General features: G+C 48.9%; 1 long non-coding RNA gene across 1 annotated transcript in view; it reads right to left on the bottom strand.

Annotated features, from left to right (window-relative positions):
* Positions 1-3,634: 3,634 nt before the first annotated feature.
* Positions 3,635-13,780, bottom strand: part of LOC140409505 (uncharacterized) — a 78,202-nt gene continuing 68,056 nt past the window's right edge. The window contains exon 3 of the long non-coding RNA XR_011940361.1: positions 3,635-3,883. This is a non-coding gene — a long non-coding RNA (uncharacterized lncRNA). The remainder of the gene's footprint in view (positions 3,884-13,780) is intronic.

Genomic DNA, 13,780 nt, shown 5'->3' with positions numbered 1-13,780 from the left:
ATTATAAAAAAGCAGGATCGTGCAGCCGATTCCATTCTTCAAAACCAATACTATGGGCGCAATTCTCAGGAAACATTTCGAAGTGTGGTAGCGAGCGGGAATTGCCGTGAGCTTACTGGCGCTTGGCCCAGCAAGGCCGGCAACGCAATTCAACGTTATTTGGTCCACATAATGAGGCCTCACGGGTTTCTTGTCGAAAATGAAGGTTCACCAGCTGATTCGCCGGGACCGCACTCGCCAGTCCCCCGCTAACAAGATAGAGCAGCACTTAAGCTGAACTTGCTCAGTCAACCCCAGCCAGCTCGCATTAATGGTTCCCAGGAGTCCAGCCCCAAGATTCAGGGGAGGTTCCTCGACGCGGTGGAGGCCAGGAGGGATGTCCTGTTCCCCCGAGGGTCCTGCAGAGTCAGCCACAAGGCAGCCAGTGCTCCCTGGGTGGTGGCAGCTGACAGCTTGGGGAGTGTGACCAGGAGGACCGGCCTTCAGTGCCGGAAAAAGGTCAACGATCTACACCGGGCAGCACGAGTGAGTAGACACCAATGCCCCCTAGCTCCCCCCCGTCCCCCAAGGGTGCCTCCACGCCCTAACTCTTTATGTGACCCCCCAACCCCTCCCCCACACCCCTCCTCCCACCACTGTGATCCATGCGTGTGGCTAAGAATGCCCTCTGTGTCGCCTGAGGAAAAGCTCTCCCATAATCGGCGGGAAAAGGCCCAGACTGGTGGAGGGGTGCCAGAAGTAAGAATCCTCACATCCTCCAAGGAGCGGGTCCTGGAGGTGGCCTGGGTGGCCGAGGGCAGATCGGTCAGCCACGTGGAGGCTGGTGGATGCCGCAGAGGTGAGGAACCACTGGGCTCCAACCGGAGGACCTGTCAAAAGCGAGTAGTGATGCACTTACTGACTGACCCATCCCTCACACTGACCACATATCCATTCTCCCGCAGATCGTCCAGCTGACAGCGCCGGCCTATCCGGGTCGGCAACATTAGGAGTGGAGTTTGTACAACACATTAAACGTCTTTTCGCAAAACTATTATGATGCCTCTGTCACTTCCTTCTGCAATGTGGGCCGACATCCAGACCCTTTACCCATCGCTCCAGGAACCCCCTCCCCCCCCCCACATGGCGGCCCACCACTGTGGAGGGTCCCCCACTGAACGCTGGGGTGGCAAGCCCAGCATCCCCGAGCTCTTTGCCTGTGAGCACAGATGGCTACTCACCTCCGCGGCTCCCTGCTGAAGCACTTCCGCCAGGTTCATGTGTTTCAAAAGGAGTACTAATCTGCGCCAGCGTGAGTACTTGCTGGGGTAGCCGCTGAATGACCGGAGGCCGTTGGATAAGGGGTGGCTCTTCTTAATTGTATGGAAATGGGACTTAAGTGGTAATAATTGGTTTCTTGCCACGCTGCGGCGAGATCCTGATTTCGTCTATGGGAGTGGGTCAGTAGCATCGTAAACTGTTTGGCGCCTGGCGCGGATGTCGTTTTTGACCTCTCCCGCTATTCACCGGCCTTGCTTGAGCGAGTGTGCAACAAGGCCAGAGAGTCGTGTCCTATAGTTCACAATTTACATACGATTTGAAGTAAAATGTATAATTTTGCCGACTACACCATATTTGGGCATATGGTTAATACTGAGAGTTATTGCGACAAGATCTTTGTAATGATCCATAAAATCAGCGAATCCCTACAGTGCAGATGGAGGCCATTGGGCCCATCGAGTCTGCACCGACCCTCTGCAGGAGTACCCCACCCAGGCTCACGCCCCTGCCCTATCCCCACCGATTGCAGAACTCTTGTGATCAGAGCGATCAGGATTTACTAGTGCATGCATCACGGAAAGCTAAGATACAGGTACAGTAAGTGATTAGGAAGCCAAATGGAATGGTGTCATTTATTGCAAGAGGAACGGACTTTAAACAGAGGAAGGTTTTGCTGCAGTTGTATTGTACACTTGTCGGTGTGATCACATCTGGAGCATTGTGTACAGAAGAGACACCCCTGTCAGGAAAAAGGGAAACCTCTCTCAGGAACTCTTCAGAAGGAAGATCTCTGTCAGGAAGTCCCCCTAAATAAGAGAGCCCTGTCAGGAAGCCCTCCAGAAGAGAGACCCTTGTCTGGAAGCTACAGAACAGTCCAGACAGAGGCAGTGAAAACATTATTGTTGTAATACGCCACTGGGCAATACACATGCTGGCTCAGGCAGAGGAAGCAGCACCTGTCTATTCCTGGAAAAAGAAAACCAGTCAGCTGTGTTTCAGCCCCCTCAGATCTTTGATCTGCAAGCCATTCATTCATTTCCCTTTGATATTGATTTTACTAGGCTGTGATTGACAGCTTCCACACACTCCAGCTGTCAATATTGTTCCATTCAACTTTCTTCACGGTTGAGTAACTCTCAAGTGCTCTAACCGCATTGTTTACAATCATCAAGCTTTGATTGACAGTTCCTGGACCACATCAAACAGAGCTCTTCAGCAAAACACTGTTCCCGACCAAGGGCAACTGCCAAGGGGCAATAATGGGCAGTATGGCTTCCAATAGGGTGGTCTGTGGGAGGGACGGAGTCCTCTGTGTCCATAGGTAGAGGCTTCCCTGGAGGGAAGGGTTTCCCCATGTTTGTGGGTGGTGGATTCCCGGGGGGTGGGGGGGGGGGGTGTCTGTTTGTGTGGCGGTGGATAGGATTTCCCCATGACCTTGCGGGATGAATTCACTGGGGGTTTGAAGGAGGGCTCCTATATTCGAGGAGCAGGGGGTTTCTATGTCCATGGGAAGAGTTTCCATGTCCGCGAGTGTACCCTCTTTCTTATTTTTATTAGTTTTAGATCATGCCACACTTTAGGAAGGGCACCTCTATTATGGGCCAGGGTTTAGAGAACACCAAAGTATATCATGGAGTTCACCTGACCCACTACTTGAATACATTTTGGTTATGGGGAGCACACTTTACAGGTGTGATGCAACAGAGAACTAAAAGTATTTTAAAACAAAAACAATGTTTATTCTATGAATCCAGTTAACATTTTATAAACCCACAGTAAACATCTTGCCAACTACCAACACTAATAACCCCCCAAAAAGATACAGTACTCTATAGGTAACCCTTAGTAACTTTCCTAACAACATCCATTAACAAAGACAGTAGGTTTGAATTCTCTACAGAAACAGGTATTACTTTGAAATCATCAAGTGGTCTGGAGACATGCTTATGAGAGAGAGATATACATCTTCTTGTTTGAATGCAGCTCTCCAACTGAAAGTGAAATTAAAACACAGAGCCAAAAAGAGCTTCCAGCTCAAAACGAAAATAAAAAGCAGAATCACATTCCAGCTCCACCCACACAATGACATCACTGCAGCCATTTGATAAAACACACTTTTCTTAAAGGGACTTTCACATGACACCTCCCCCCAAGAAAAAAAACCCCATCAACTTTAAGATAGTTTCATTTTTCAATTCCCGTACCGGCCACCCTGAACAGGCGCCGGACTGTGGCGATTAGGGGCTTCACTGAAGCCTACTTGTGACAGTAAGCGATTATTATTATTATTATCTTTTCACTTTCCTTTAAGAAATATTGACAGTAAATATACTTTTTTGTTTAACAAATCAAAACATGCAAACATTTATAATAACATAGTCTATTTTAGTTCTTCCTGCAACTGGAATCCCTCTTGATTGACAGTCACTTTGGACAAGAAGATCTCTGCACGATCCATCCATTTCTCTATGCCTCGGCATTTCTCTTTAAGGTCAGATACTTTAGTTCAATCCGTCACTTACAGTCACTGCCACCAACACAGCCTCCAGCAGCGACTCCCATTTCTGCAGCAGCTGGTCATTCAGGGGTAGCTGCTGGTCATTCAGGTAAGTCAGCACCAGAACTGGAGAGTTTAAAAGAAAAATTCAATTATCATTAAATTTCTTTCCTGAAGATATTCCTTCTGCACAGAGTTAGTTCCATGTCGTGGTTCGTGTTGTGTTCTGTGATCTTGGGCGGGATTCTCCGACTCCCCGCCAGGTCGGAGAATCCCCAGGGGGGGCAGCGTGAATCCCGCCCCGCCGCTCCGACCCCGGCTGCCGGATTCTCCGGCACCGGGTTTCGGGCGGGGGCGGGGATCACGCCACGCCAGTCGGGAGCCATTGGCAGTGGCCCCCCCCCGGCAATTCTCCAGGCCCCTATGAGCCAAACGGCCGTCGGTTTCTGGTCAGACCCGCCGGCGTGGATTGGACATGGTCCCACATGGCAGGACCTGGCAGGTAAGTTGGCTGGTGCGGTCCTCGAGGGGGCGTGGGGGCTACCGACCCCGGGCCCCCATGGTGGCCTGGCCCGCGATCGGGGCCCACCGATCTGCAGACGGGCCTGTGCCATGGGGGCACTTATTCCTTTCGTGACGGCCCCTGTAGGGCTCCACCATGGCTGGCGCGGAGAAGACATTTCCCTGCGCATGCGCCAGAATACGCCGGCCGGCCTACACATGCGCTGAACCACGCCAGCTGTCCCTTCAGCGCTGGCTGGCGCGGCGCCAACCCCACCGCCGCTGGCCTAGCCCCCGGAAGTGCGGAGAATTCCGCAACTTCCAGTCGGCCCAACGCCGGAGTGGTTTGCGACGTTTTTTACGCCGCCGTCGGGCCATCCCGCCGATTCGGGAGAATCCCGCCTCTTGTCTTTGCAATGATTCATACGGAACTGCTGGTGACTTAACTGGAATGATGATTTATTGATGTACACGTGGTAAGGTAACAATCAGAATGCTATACCGACTAAGTTACTGATGAGTTACTTAGACTCTCCTGGAACTACCCTTATGGATGACTGTCCTGGGGTATTGCTTACAACCTTCTGCCGATAGCCTGATGTCACACGACTGATGTCTGACGCCACCTTCTGGTGGGAGGTCGTATTGCTGAGTGTACGCAATATTATTCATAGGCAGATCACCACACTTCATGTTCTTTATTTCCATGCTTGCATCTCCCACCCAAAAACAAATGACTGCTGATTGGAATCTGTTTCCACAAGTACCCCAGTCAGGAAATCACAGCCGGAGGACTCCCATATACAAGATTTAGCAGATAATTCTTGTGTAACCTGTGGGGATCTCCCGCCTTTCAATTGGTCCATTGTTACGAAGCTGATTCATGTTTGCCCCAATTTGAACTCGGCTCAAGGGAGGCGGGTGTGGGTTTGGGAACTCCATCCATCTCAGTCAGGGGGAAAATTAATCTGTTCAAGTGCAACCCATAGGAAGCAGAGTCAACGATCAAACAAAGAGACCAATTTCAGAGTTAACGTTCTGAATCGGATGCATGTTTAATGTTTGCCACTGTTACCATTGTCAATGAACTCTGAATTTCTGCTCCTGTTAACATTGTCAGTCTTGGCTGAATTTCTGCTCGTTAATCTTGTTGAAAGATGAAAATTAAATGAAAATCGCCTATTGTCACAAGTAGGCTTCAAATGAAGTTACTGTGAAAAGCCCCTAGTCGCCACATTCCGGCACCTGTTCAGGGAGGCTGGTCCGAGAATTGAACCCGCGCTGCTGGCCTGCCTTGGTCTGCTGTCAAAGCCAGCGATTTAGCCCTGTGCTAAACCTGCCCCAATGTTGATGTCAGTTGAATTTCTGTTACTCTTAACCTTGTCAACCAGATCTATGTTTAAAGTTGTGCTGTGTATGCAGAAGGGGTTTGATGTATATTTTATAATGGGGTGCTGCTCTCCACTCACCTTCTGAGATCAATCGCTCTCTCAGTGAGACTGACTTTTGGATCAATGGTGAGTCTCCTTCCTTCCCCATCAGCCCAAACTCCAGACGTGTTTCCAAAATTCCCTCATTCCCCCTTCAAACACCTTTGCTGTGCCTGCCTGCAGCACGCACTGTCTGTCATTGGCCTCCCCCTCTGGGTCCCTCCCTGGCCTGATGGGCGGACGGGTCTGCAGGGTGTGGGGCAGGGCCCAGCACATAAGCCGCCACTTCGAGCTTCTGTCGACGCTGCTGCTGCTGCGTTCTCCGGCAGCACCACTGGGGGCAGGTTCGGCAGGGTCCGGAATATCGTCCATACCATTCAATGTCTGTAATGAATTGGGAGAGGGTGTGAGATTGATGAACAGTGTTGTCTTCCACTCCGGGACACTCCAGTCATCCATTACTCCCCTGCCCACGTACACCCGGCCGCAGGGGGGCCCTGCTCACCAGCTCCCACATCCTGAACACCACAGACCCGCATATAATGTTACCTGGACCGGGCAATGGCCCCGTTGTGTTGTTCTCTGCTTTGCTTTACCGAGATGGCTCGGCTGCGTAGTGTTGAACAAAGAACAACAAGCTCTGTTAACGAACAAAACTAATTTCTCAGCACTACGAAATACGATTTGTATGTATTCCGAAAGAATCAGGGGCGGGATTCTCCCCTACCCGATGGGGCGGGGGGTCCCGGCGGGATGGAGTGCCGTGAACCACTCCGGCGTCGGGCTGTCCCAAAGGTGCGGGGCACCCACGCCAGTCGGGGTCGGAAGGACTTCGCCGGTCAGCAGAAGTCCGTGCATGCGCAGGAGCGTCAGCAGCTGCTGACGTCATCACCGCGCATGCGCAGGGGTGAGTCACCTATGCGTCGGCCATCGCGGAAACCTACACGGCCGACGTGTAGTAAAAGAGTGCCCCCTCAGCACAGGCCCGCCCACGGATCAGTGGGCCCCGATCGCGGGCCAGGCCACTGTGGGGGCACCCCTTGGGGCCAGATCGCCCCGCGCCCACCCCCAGGACCCCGTAGCCCGCTCGTGCCGCCTTGTCCCGCCGGTAAGGCTGGTGGTTTAATCCACACCGGCGGGACAGGCATTCTAGCAGCGGGACTTCGGCCCATCCGGGCCGGAGAATCGCCGGGGGGGGGGGGGGGGCGGAGGATTCGGCAACCGGCAGGGGCGGGATTCATGCCAGGGAGTCGGATAATCCCGCCCAAGATCACAGAACACAACACGAACCACGACATGGAACTAACTCTGTGAAACACACAGATTCTCCAGACCAAGAAAGAATTCTGAGGGTGGGGATCTGAGGACGCAATAGTGCCTCTGGCACATTCATTGGATAAGATAGTAAGCCGGGATGGAAATAAATGTAATTCCACCAAACAAGTAGATGGAGGGGCTTCTAAGCTGGAACCTTCTCCACTCCCTGAGCAATGAAAGGGCCACCACGGTCAGCTCTCATTCCTATTCTGCTCAAAGCGTCAATTCATTCTCCAGCACAGCTTGTAAATGGTAAGAGTTTTCGAGGGCATTCACGGCAAGTATTTTCACCCAGATGGTGGTGGGGTCTGAACCCCACCTACAAGAAAGGATGACAAAGGTAGAAAGCCTCAGAACATTTAATAAGCATTAGGAACTACACTCAAAGTAACCTTTTGGCTTTGGAACCAGACCTGGAATGTGGGATTAGGCTGGATGGCCCCTTGTCAACCGCCGTTGATATAATCGACCAAAAAGCCTCCTTGTGTGCTGCAAATTACTTTGATTTCTACGATTCTATGCAATGTTCAGCTCCCTTTGTTGTTAACATTCAATTGTATGCTACCACTTTAGACATATGCCATTTGGAAAATCTGCCCAATATCCTGGTGGAAACAATTTCAATTGTCAATCAAACTTGTCTGTTTAGACAAGAAAATAGAAAACCATTTTAGCCAGTTTTTCAGGAATAACATTCCCTGAAGTAATACCAAACAAGTCTGTTGAGAATATTTTATTTTTTATTTTAAAATGATTTGCGCTTGGGGCATGGACCAAACCTGACAAAGGCTTGTGCAGTTCTCCCCATAATCCATCAAGGGGTTCCACATCATTCAAATTGTTCCTTAAATTATTCCTCCGATGTGATTTTCACTGAGGATAAAAGCCTCTGTATATACTGGGATAGGATTTCCAAGCGAAGGGAAGAAATCTGGTCGGCCAAAAGCTGTGGATTTTTATCATGCATGTTTTTCGTTAAACAGGTTCCCCCTTACGAAAGCCAATCAGATTGACAGGCTTGGCTCCCTGTCAGGAAGTGAAGCACCGAGAAGAGTTAGATTTCCTGTACCTCATGGTAGGTGTTACAAGTAGAGTATGGGCACATGGTCATTTTCGGGATCAGGGTTAATCGTAATGAAGGGAGGGGGGGGGGGTGATCGGCGTGCAGACAAAGATTTGGGGAAGAGATGGGGAATTTTGAGGTATCTGTGGTGATATGCATCACTGTAAATACACAAGGGGTTAATGTAAATACACTACAACTGAGTAAACACTAGAGGGAGCACCGGAGATGTTATGACATGCAGACATACAGCTGATGAACGCATAGAATAGAACACGGCCAATGGACAGTCAAGACACCCAGAGGTGACCCTACCACAAGGGGGCATTACAAAACCCATCTATAAAAGACAGGACACACATGCTCTGTCTCTTTCCACAGGCGATACTTAGAGACAAGGACAGGGGCAGATCAGAAGCATCACACCCACCACGTGGCTTAGAGCAGATTGGTTAGTTAGACTGAGTTACTATAGCAAGATTAGCAGGAGAGTCGAACTCATTTAAGAATTGTGTTAATAGTACAACATACATATTGAATTCATTACAAAGTCTGGACCTCCCTTTGTCAAAGCATACATCAAGGAAGCAGCTTATGCGACACGAAGAAGCACAACACAACAGTATCAGTGAATGTGCGGAGGATTGCAACGACAAATTATGATCATGGAGGGGTTCCAATCACAGGGAGGTGTGATCAGGGAGAAGACCTGATTGTGGGAGGATTCCCATCACTGGGGGAGTATGTGTTTGATCATGAGGTGGGTTAGATTGTGGAGGGGCCTGATTTTGGTGGGGGGTGGGCAAGCAGGTTTGCTTGTGGTGGGAGGGGGAGGTGGGTTTAGTGTGGAGAAAAACAATTATGTTCCTTCTGGCATTCTGATGCTGGAACATCTCTAACCTCCAGTGCCTCCTCTTCTGCATTTGGTAGCTGGGAAATGTCTGGAGGCCCAACTCCAGTTCTCTCCCTGACCTTTATTTCTGTGTTCTTTTGTCCTGAATGAGGAAATGAACAGGCCTGTGAATGAGTGTCATGACATTTGTTCATCTGATGGCAGAAATATATTTGGTGCAGGTGACTATGAGGGAGAGGCATCAGGATCAGTGGCAATGGTGGAAGGATAGTTATCAAGGTGCAGGAGTAGGTAGAAAAATGAGGGTTAGTCTAGACCTGTGAGGTAAGTAACTGGGGAGTGATGCAAGAGAGTAGGCTTGAGAAGACAGAGTGAGGGGTTGGTTGATGCCCATGGCAGCATTTCGATGAATGTGTAACTGTACTCACCTTAGGCCAATAAAGCACTTACTGGAGTCAGCAGCTTGGCACAATACTTCTGCTGCTGACCCACTGCCCCACCTCCAGCCACACATCTTTAATGGCAGCAATAGGTTTCTTCCTCCTAATGCTCAGAAGGAATACCTCTCTGTGGCGCCTCAGCCTCCCACAGTACATGATGGCATGGTGGTTAGCACTGTTGCCTCACAGCGCCAGGGACCCGGGCTCGATTCCGTCCTCGGGTGGCTGTCTGTGTGGAGTTTGCACATTCTCCCCGTGTCTGCGTGGGTTTCCTCCGGGTGCTCCGGTTTCCTCCCACAGTCCAAAGATGTGCAGGTTAGGTGGATTGGCCATGATAAATTGCCCTTAGTGTCCAAAATTGCCCTTAGTGTTGGGGTTACTGGGTTATGGGGTTACTGGGTTATGGGGTTACTGGGTTATGGGGTTACTGGGTTATGGGGATAGGGTGGCGGTGTTGACCTTGGGTAGGGTGCTCTTTCCAAGAGCCGGTGCAGACTCGATGGGCCGAATGGCCTCCTTCTGCACTGTAAATTCTATGTATCTATGTAATTGATGGGCCGAATAGCCTCCTTCTGAACTGTAGGGATTCGATGATACATCAGCAAGGTATCAGTAAAGCAGAGTGCAACATTTGACAGCCCGATCTTCTATGTTCTGTTCCAAACCTCCCAGTGCCTCTAAATTGTACCTTCAAATTGGCCTGTAGTTGAGATTGCATCTTGAGAGTTCCAACCATATTAGCTACTTTTGATTGGGCAGGACGTCTGAAAGTAAAATCTGAATGAACTGGCTGAGTTAAAAAGCTGCAGACAAACATTCTGAAGGCCTTCCATGATATTGGACGTGGGGCGGTGGGGGTTGTTTCCTATTGCAAGGCGAAATCTAATCATCAGTTGTTCCTTTTTCTCTGGGGTCTAGGATGCCATCATGTATCCTGCAATTGTGGGGAGCAAAGCAGGTTTGCTTTGCGTTCAGGAAACAACATTCCTGCTCCTCCTGGCTCACAAGCAGTGCTTGAAAAGCGCGTAACTTTTCAGTAATCCTCGCTTATCTTTAGCAGATGGAATTCATAGAGCCCTGGAAATCCCACTCGCCAGTCTACAAGTTGGAGGCGAGGTGGAACGTGAAGCACACAGACTAATGAAAATATTGAAATACACTACCCACCTCCGGAGAGCGCGTTGGTTGTGTATCTCTCCCTGGCTGGCTTTTGTGAAAACCGGGAATGGGCAGATTTGAGGTTGGTTTGAGATTTTTACATTGAAGAGGGAAAGACAAGGAAGTGAAAGCAAAGGGTGCTGAAACTGATGATAATAGTGATGATGCCCTTCTCTGATCAATGATGTCCTATTTCTGAAAACAATGTTTTGGTAGGGGATTTATTCAAAATCCAGGATATTCAAAGGAAATATATTTACAATGAGTATCTCTTCATGGAGACACCCCTATTCTTCTTACATAATACATCTGTTCCTCTACTTATATAATATTCTTCTGTAGACGACGGGTGGGATTCTCCGCGAACCGGCGGGGCAGGCCGCACGGGCGCCGAGGAGTGGCTTGAACCACTCCGGCGTCAGGCCGCTCCAAAGTTGGGGATTCCTCCGCACCTTCGGGGGCTAGGCCGGCGGCGGAGAGGTTGGCGCCGCGCCAACCGGCGCCGAAGGGCCAGCGCGAGTTGGCGCATGTGCGGGAGCGTCAGCATATGCTGGCGTGATCATAGCGCATGCGCAGGGGGGTTCTTCTCCGCGCCGACCATGGCGGACCATTACAACGGCCGCCGAAGAGGGAAAGAGTGCACCCACAGCACAGGCCCGCCCGCGGATCGGTGGGCCCCGATTGCGGGCCAGGCCACTGTGGGGGCAACCCCCGGGGCCAGATCCCCCTGCGCCCCCCCCCCCCCCCCGAGGACTCCGCAGGCCGCCTGTAGAGCCAGGTCCTGCCGGTAAGGACCTTGTTTGATTTACGCCGGCGGGGCCGGCCGAAAACGGGCAGCCGCTCGGCCCATCACGGGCCGGAGAATCGCCGGGGGGGATGCTGCCAGCGTCCGGCAACCGGCTCGGCACAATTCCCGCCCCATCAAAACCCCAGCGTCGGAGAATTCGGCAGCTGGCGTCAGGGCAGCGGGGTGGGATTCACGCCGCCCCCCGGCGATTCTCCGACCCGGCGGGGGGTCGGAGAATCCCGCCCGTGGTCTTCGGTTGAAGGTGTCTTCCAAAAGATGTTATCGTCCCACCTGAGTAGGAGTTTAAAATTATTCCATGAAATCATCACCTTGAAATTCATAATTTTACATAAAATATAGCATTAACTTTTTTATGAAGGTATTCACTAAAAGACCGAAGGAACACAGCCACAGCTAAAAAAGCTACAATAACTGAATATGCTGGAAACGCTCAGTGGGTCAGGCAGCATCCACAGAGAGGGAAAGAGAGTTAAGATTAGATATGTTCATGCAGGTTTTGTTTTTTTTATTTTTTGCTCAGCATGTAACCGGGAGTACACAATCAATCATAATGATGCAGTGAGGAGAGTTGGGCATCTCGGATCTTTGTGCACAATGGGGATGTGCCTCCTTGACCAATGGGATCTAAAGATTGAAAAATATACAGGGGATGGACTGAGATAGAGGGTGAGTTAAGGTGGGTGAATTCAGTATCAAATTAAGCACAGAAATCAAAATAGAGAGGGAAAGATTTGATTAACAGCGCAAGAAAAAGAGACAGAAAGCAAAAGAAAAAATTGTATTTTTTGAAATCTAAAATCATTCAGAACTTGAAGAAATGAGACTCAATTTATCATTGTCTACTTTCTGGGCAAGAGATTGACTGGCAGTCATTAACAAATAACATTTCATTAAAATTATGCTGATAATTATACAATGTAATTTTCTGTGAGGTGCTTAACGGACAACTATTGTGGAAATGCAGAAACTTCATGAAAGTCAAGGTAAAGTTAAGGCCAAGACACTGTTTTCCTAAAGCGAACAGCTGAGTGGCGCAAACTGTGGCAATTCGCAATTCACCGGTTATGAAATGAATGAATGAAATGAAAATCGCTTATTGTCACAAGTAGGCTTCAAATGAAGTTACTGTGAAAAGCCCCTAGTCGCCACATGCCGGCGCCTCCTTTGGTGTAAATTGTTGGCCAATTTCTGCATTAATAATGGCATCTGTTGCTCAGGCATTTTTATTTCAGTAAAATCTGGTCTAATGTTTCAGGTTGATAACCATTCTGACAAAGGATTATCGACTTGTAAGAATAATTGTCTTGTTTTCTCCTCAGATGCTGTTTGATCTGCTGAGTGCTTCCAGCATTATCAGTCTTCATTTCAGTTTTACCCATTAACATAGACTTTTCCAGCTATGGAACTCTTTTGACCTCCCAAGAATACTGAAGGCACCACTGGAAAACATTGTGGTAAAGACTCAAACCACATAGAAATTATTGTTTTCACAAAATAGGTACAAACATAAAGACTTGTTTATAGAAGCATTTTCTATTTCTTATATACATACATTCACTAGAACTAAAAAGTTCTCTTATTATGTTATGCGTCCGAGTTTACCAAACCCCAAAGTGTTTCATGGAGTTCAACCGACCCATAACTTTTAATAGATTGTGGTGTGGGAAGCTCACGGCGTACTCTCCGGGTGTGATACAGCAGAAATGGACAAATTGTTTTTAAAACAAAACAATGTTTATTCTATGAACTCAAGTAGACCTTTTAAAAATAAACATTGAATATCTTAACACCCATTACTTCAAAGATAACCCCAAAAGACTACAACACTAAATAATCCTTCAAACTGTTCCTTTAAACATCCAAAAGACTTCAAACCTTCAAAAACAGACATTAGGCTACATTCAATATATGTATAGTCTTTGGATTTCAGACATCAACAGACCAGCTCTGTGTTTCTTCCTGCAGCTCACAGCAAAACACACAGACACTCCCAGCTGCCTTCTCAAACTGAAACTCAAAAAAGCAGAAGTGAGCTCAGCTCCCCCCACCCTCTGACATCACTTCAGTAATATGATCAGCTACATTTCTTAAAGGTACATTGCTTAAACATCCATTTATTAAAGGTACTCTCACATGACACCTCCTCCCAAGAAAAAAAAATAAACCATCAACCTCAAGATGGTTTCATTTTTCACCTTTGCACCATCAATTAAGAAATGCACACTTTACCGGTTCAAAAGAAACAACACACGCAAACAGGTACAATAATATAGTCCATTTTCTTTTTCCGTTCTTCTTCCTCCAGCCAAAATCCTTCTTGATTGACAGTCTCTTTGAACAAGAAAGTCTCTGCATGATCCATCCATTCCTCTACACCTCGGCATTTCTCTTTAAAGTTAGATACTCCAGTTCAATCTGATCACAGAGTCCCTTGTAATTCTCCAATACAGGAG

This window comes from Scyliorhinus torazame, chromosome 3 (genome assembly GCF_047496885.1).
Source record: "Scyliorhinus torazame isolate Kashiwa2021f chromosome 3, sScyTor2.1, whole genome shotgun sequence".
Classification (NCBI taxonomy): domain Eukaryota; kingdom Metazoa; phylum Chordata; class Chondrichthyes; order Carcharhiniformes; family Scyliorhinidae; genus Scyliorhinus; species Scyliorhinus torazame.
The sequence above is the reverse complement of the archived record's forward strand: the minus strand, read 5'-3'. Positions and strand labels throughout refer to the sequence as shown.